Source organism: Nicotiana tomentosiformis, chromosome 5, assembly GCF_000390325.3.
Source record: "Nicotiana tomentosiformis chromosome 5, ASM39032v3, whole genome shotgun sequence".
NCBI classification, from domain to species: Eukaryota; Viridiplantae; Streptophyta; class Magnoliopsida; order Solanales; family Solanaceae; genus Nicotiana; species Nicotiana tomentosiformis.
The window spans coordinates 15,602,265-15,608,915 of NC_090816.1; the positions used below are offsets into that span (position 1 = coordinate 15,602,265).

The window sequence follows — 6,651 nt, forward strand, 5'->3', positions numbered from 1 at the left end:
GTATTTCTTACTAAAGTTCCTCAAGGATTTTCCTTTATAACCATCTTACAGTTAAAATTTATATTGAGTTTAATATTTATGCACCTGTAAAATATATTATAATATTCAGATCATTAAAACATAATTAAATATAACTTATTAAAAAGCATTGGTTGATATAGTACTATAGTAGAATAACCGATAAATAGGTTAACATAACAGATAAAATAACTTTAGTGAAATAAAAGATTATTGTAACCTCCTTTCCCCTCTCCAAAACAGTAAAAAATTACATTACGCTACGAGCTAAAAGGAAATTACCAAAAACAAATCCGACCTGCCGGATTCGAACCAGCGACCTAAGGATTTCAATAACATTACTACAGTCCTCCGCTCTACCAACTGAGCTAAGGTCGGCGTGATGATAAACTCATCCATTCTTGTTTAGATGTATATGAAAAGCTTCAAAAGCCAATTTTTGACTTCGTCCACCATTATAAGAACGTGAATCCCAGGATTGAAATTTTGCATTTCCACAATAGTTCGGCAACTTTTTCTTTTTTTTTTGGACGTAAATACATGCTTGTTTTTTCTATATATAGCAATTCAGAAAGGAGTGCTCCAACCAACATTAAAAGTTATTTTCGTGTAATTTATAGATCAAAATTACGGGCCGAGAATTTAGAGGCGGAATCAAGATTTTAATTTATGGGTTCTGAATTTTAAATTGACAACTTCAAGTGTCGATAACTGAGTTCTAAACTTAATATTTTTGTATATTTAATAAATTTTTTAATACAATTAACATTGTTGGAAAAAAAGTTATTGGGTTAAGCTGAACCCGTACCCGAGCTTACTAGTTCCGCCTCCGTGTGAAATCAGCCACTGATGCTTGCAACAGGATAGACTGCTTACGTCACACATCTTAGAGTGCAACCTTTCTTCGCACCCTGCGTGAATACGGGATACTTCGTGTTCCGGACTGCCCTTTTTATATAACAATTCATGCTTTTGAAGAAGCCTAGAATGTCGTGATGGGATCGGATGCAATAATCGATATTAAGGTTTTATTTATTCCTTTGCTTTGATTATTATCCATCATATACGTCCAGTGCCAGAATCCATGGCAGATAAAATTAAACATATAGTGCAAAACATCCACTAACTTCCACACAGGACCCCTACAGCAGTTACAGACTCGCTTACAGCTTGACATTTTTCATTGTTAATAATCGTAAAGTCAAATATAAGTTGGGGGATGGATTGATGCTGATCTAAAATTTAAATGCCTTACACTTGAAGGGTTAATTTCACCGATAGTCCTTAAACTATTTTTTAATTTTACTAAAGTCATTCAACTATTTTTTGTCACTTAAAAGTAACTAAACTTTATCATTGTTACTTAAAAATCATTTTATCTCAAACCCCTATCATAAATATGACATGTCATAAAATTTAATAAGAAAAATCTAAAAATAAATGCCACATAAGCTTAAATGAGTCATACCCACTTTAGATCCATGTCTCCCTTAATATGATTTGACCCAAAATCCAAATGGGTTTCGATTAAAAAAAATTAAATTCCACATTAGTTTAAAATAATTATCCTATACTACAAAGCTTTTGCATTTTCTGTTACATAATGCACATTCATAATTATTCTATACTAAAATAATCTATGCTAGAAAATTCTTATTTTGTTTGTATGCCCTATCCGAGTCATTTTATAACTCTACTGAAACTAAAATACTATTTTATCCAACTCACATAACATATTTATAATTTTCTAGTGAAGTTAAAATACTATTGTGTCTATATCGCATAACATATAAATGTATCATAAGCAGACAAGAATAATAAGGCTAATAAGAATCTATTTTTACAAACTACCATTCCATTTGTAGATGAAACTTTAACAAATCAAGATAAATCCTAAATTCAAGACAACTCTTGAAATATTAGGAATCTATTAGAGTTACTTGGTGGCTACTCCACTCAAACCCTAATTCATACCTATAAATAAGGCTACATATGTCCTTCAAAGATGATCTCAGCAATCCCATAGTGCACAAAGAGATCACATATACGATCTCGAAATTCCATAAAATTCATGGAATATTCATTAGAGGTCAAGACATGTCAAATATGTTTTGCTCAAAGTTCTAGCAATATTCATTAGAGATCAAGACATGTCAAATATGTCTTGTTCAAGATCCAAATGGAGTGTTGCTATATGCTTCTTGATCATCAAATACATCAAGGAGATGCATATCATTCTATGTTCGAGAAATACGTCGCTAAGGCCCTCGAATTACGGATAACAAATCGGAGGGAAGAATCAAGTGATAAACAGAGTTGTAACCTGCAATGTTTATCAATAAAATCCTTTTTTTTTCTTTACAGTTGTTTGTGATTGCAGTTTTATTTCTGCATAAAAGTTATTGCAAACAAATTGGCACGCCCAATGGGACCAGTTCTGCCCTTCATCTCTTCCTCATGCATACCAAAAAATTTCAAGTTTTAAGATTATCTTTTGTGATGGTCAGGTACTTCAAGTCTCGTCTTCATATTTCAGCAAGCCTACATCTCGACAAACCTTGAAGTAGGGACATTTGTAGACACTAAAATTTTAACAGATCAAGATAAATCCTAAATTCAAGACAACTCTTGAAATATTAGGAGTCTATTAGGGTTACTTGGTGGCTACTCCACCCAAACACTAATTCATGCATATAAATAAGGCTACATATGTCATTCAAAGATGATCTCAGCAATCTCATAGTGCACAAAGAGATCACATATACGATCTCGAAATTCCATAAAATTCATGGAATATTCATTAGAGATAAAGACATGTCAAATATGTCTTGCTCAAAGTTCTAGCAACATTCAAGATACAAATGGAGTGTTGTTATATGCTTCTTGATCATCAAATACATCAAGGAGATACATATCATCATATGTTCGAGAAATACGCCGCTAAGGCCCTCGAATTACGGATAACAAATCGGAGGGAAGAATCAAGTGATAAACAAACACTACAAGAAAATCACTTATTACATAGGAATTTTGCTAGGGATTATACAGGCGGATTTTCCTTCCGAAAAAATTTCGATCGAAAAATCTTCGTGGGTAATTATTACCTGCGAATTTTAAAAATCTCCTGGTAAATCTTTTGGGGATTTTGAATCCGCATGTAAATTATCTGGATTTTAAATTCGCATGTAGATTATTTGCGGATTTTTCCATAGGAAATTCCAAATATTCACATGAAAGTTTTGGTAAAAAGTTAATGAAACTTAGGAGTTTTCTTGCGGAATTTGATGGCAAAATAGTTGCAAGTAAATCCCCATGAAAATTCCAAAGTGCATATGGTAAAAGTTTTAGACAAAAATCTAAAATTGAAAATTACTATCATAGTATTTTTATATACTTTTATTAAATCAACTCTTCACTATTACACCAACTATATTATTTTTAATCTTTACTAATTACTAATATTAATTAATGTACGTGTAAACCCACCCCATTGCACCAACTATATTATTTTTAATCAGAACTAATATTATTTAGTAGCATATGTACATCCTTTCTAATTTCTCAACAACTTATTTATTTTTGTTTTGTAAAAGGATGCATTAATGAAGGATCTTCATAAAGCAAATAAAACACTCTTTTCCAAGTAATAGCAAATTACATTTGTATTACTTTTAATTTTAAGATATCCTTAGTTATTTTTCAAATTTTCATTTATATTTCTCGAATAACATATTAATTTCTTTTTCTATATAAAAAATTCTTTAATTAACAATAATTAAATATATTGTACATGATAATTAGTAAGAATTATTTTGCTAATCGTAATAAAGTATACATGATTAAGTTATTTTAATAATGGTTGGATTTAATTAAGAGATGATGTTAGAAAGTAGAATCATAAGATCATTCGATCGTTATTGACAATCTCAAATTCTATCATTTTAGACATACTATAGTTGAATTTTATCTATTTAAATACATAATAAAAATGGCATACATAAGATAGAAAGTTAATAAAAATAAGTTACATTTTTATAAATATAACATAATTTTTCTCTGCTTAGAAATTAAACTTCAATACCTTTCAATCATTTAGTTACATTTAGTATATATTTTGATGATATTAGCTGGAATATGTTAAATGTAATCGACATTTAGAATATTTTCTGATGATATTAGCTGAAATATGTTAAACGTAATCGAATCTAAGCTTTATTAAGTATGTCCTTTATATCAACCATATTAAATTTTAAATTCTTAAAATAATTAGCTTTGTGATAATTAATTTTTTTAGTAAAACGGACTATGTTATGCTTAATGGCTTATATGCTCAAGCCAAACATATATACATCATTAAGTTTTATATAGTATCAACATTTATACATTTACCTACACAAAAACGACAAAATATAATAGATAAAATCAATTCCTATGTCTATTTTTACATATCAAATTCTTGCAACTTTCAAAAAAATATAATTCTTAAATTAAAAAATAATCTTAAAATTTCAAATAATATTTTAAAAAGTAATTAAAGAATTTCAAAGTAAAATATGTAGTTATAAAATTCACAAGTAAATTCTCAAGTATTATATATCCAATTAAAATAACAATAATAAATTATCTACCTAAATCCTAAGAACAAATTCCCAATAAAAATCGTATCATGAAATACTCAAGTAAATTCTCAAGAAACAATCTTCGCCTAAAATAAGTAAATCTAGGTAATTCCCGAGCTATATCAATAAATTTCTAGAATAAATTACAATAATAAAATCCCCATGTAATTCTCCCAATTAAGTAAATCCCAAGAAAATAAACTCTATCTAAATTCACATCAACCAAATCTCTAGGTAATTCCCCAAGCATAAGAATTTTCAGGTAAATCCCCAAGAAAATATTCCTAACGAAAACCACACTAATAACATCCCCATGTAATTCCCCGGCTAAGAGAATCCCCTGGTAAATCTCCAAGAAAGAATCCCCAGCTAAATCCGCAGCAACAATATCCCTAGGTAATTTTCCAAATAACAAAATGCCCAGGTAAATCCCCAAGAAAATATCCCAAGCTAAATTCGCATGTAGAGTTACCTAAGGATTTTCCTTCAGATTAACGTATGATTTTCCCCATTTTCTTTGTTTGTTTACCTGCAAATTTTTTTACGAAAATGTACTTGCCGATTTATTTCTCCAGGTAATTTCCCAAGTAATATTTTGGCGCATAATGGCGCCAAAGTTACCTACATATTTTTCTAGGAAAATAGTTTTCGCAGGTAAAATATTTTAAATTTAGGAATTTTAATATTTTTCATGAAAATCCGCAGGTATTATCTGCAAATCAAATCCCTAGGTAAAATCCCCAGGTAATTAATAATTTTCTTGTAGTGAGAGTTGTAACCTGCAATGTTTATCAATAATTTTTTTTCTTTTCTTTATAGTTGTTTGTGATTGCTGTTTTATTTTTCTGCATAAAATTTATTGCAAACACCATTAATTTCAAAATATTGCTTATTAATCAATACTAGCATACAAATAACCTGCTTAATGAGAAAGACATGCAATTAAAGTGCATAATAAAAATTGTCCATAGACATGCAATTACAGACAAAAGATGTTGGCATATAGAACAGAAGATGTTGCTACTTGCGCTGGCATCTGAGAAGCATTTTTGTTCAAACTTAAAATGCCCTCTGGCATTATGCCCAATCTTCTTGCAAATTGAACAGCTTATCACCATGGTGCCCTTTTTAGATAATAGGCTGTTGTAATTGCATGTTTATTGATAATTTTTATTATGCACTTTAGTTACATGTGTTGCTTATTAAGTAGGTTATTTGTATGCTAGTGTTGCTTAATAGGCAACATTTTGAAGTTAATGGAATGGTAGTTTGTGAAAATAGATTCTTATTAGTCTTATTATTCTTGTCTGCTTATGATATATTTATATGTTATGCGAGATAGACACAATAATATTTTAACTTCAGTAGAAAATTATAAATATATTATGTGAGTTGGATACAGTAGTATTTTTGTCACGATCCAATTTAACCTATAGGTCGTGATGACGCCCAACACTACAGCTAGGCAAGCCAACAAATAAATTAAACATATATCAATTATTTTCAAAATAATTTTCTAAGAAATTTTATTATTTTACTAGCAATATTAAAGAAATTTAAAAAGATAGCGATTAACTTAAATCCAAGAAAATAATACAAATTCCAAATTCTACCAATGTGTGTGCCAAGACCTGGTGTCACAAGTGTACGAGCATCTATTAGATTATACAAAACTCCAAGTACTGTCTGAAATAAAATAGACAGAATCTAAATATAAGAAGAGACACCGGTAGCTGCAGAACGGCTCAGAAAAATAGCTCACCACTACGCCTCTAGATAACGTGGGTGTAAGACGATAGGTCCTCCACTAGTACTTGCCTCAGGCTCTGCACAAAAAGTGCAGCAAGTGTAGTATGAGTACGTAAACAACGTGTACCCAGTAAGTATCAAGCCTAATCTCGAAGTGGTAGAGACAAGATGGCCGACTTTAACACTCACTATGGGTCAATAATAATAATTGAAATAAACTAGAATATTTAAATCAGCATGATTCACAGAATATAACAATAATTTA

General features: G+C 30.0%; 1 non-coding gene across 1 annotated transcript; it reads right to left on the minus strand.

Moving 5' to 3' along the window:
* Positions 1 to 310: 310 nt before the first annotated feature.
* Positions 311 to 396, minus strand: TRNAY-GUA (transfer RNA tyrosine (anticodon GUA)). The gene is given in 2 exon segments: positions 311 to 346; positions 360 to 396. It is a non-coding gene; the product is annotated as a tRNA-Tyr (tRNA).
* Positions 397 to 6,651: the final 6,255 nt, after the last annotated feature.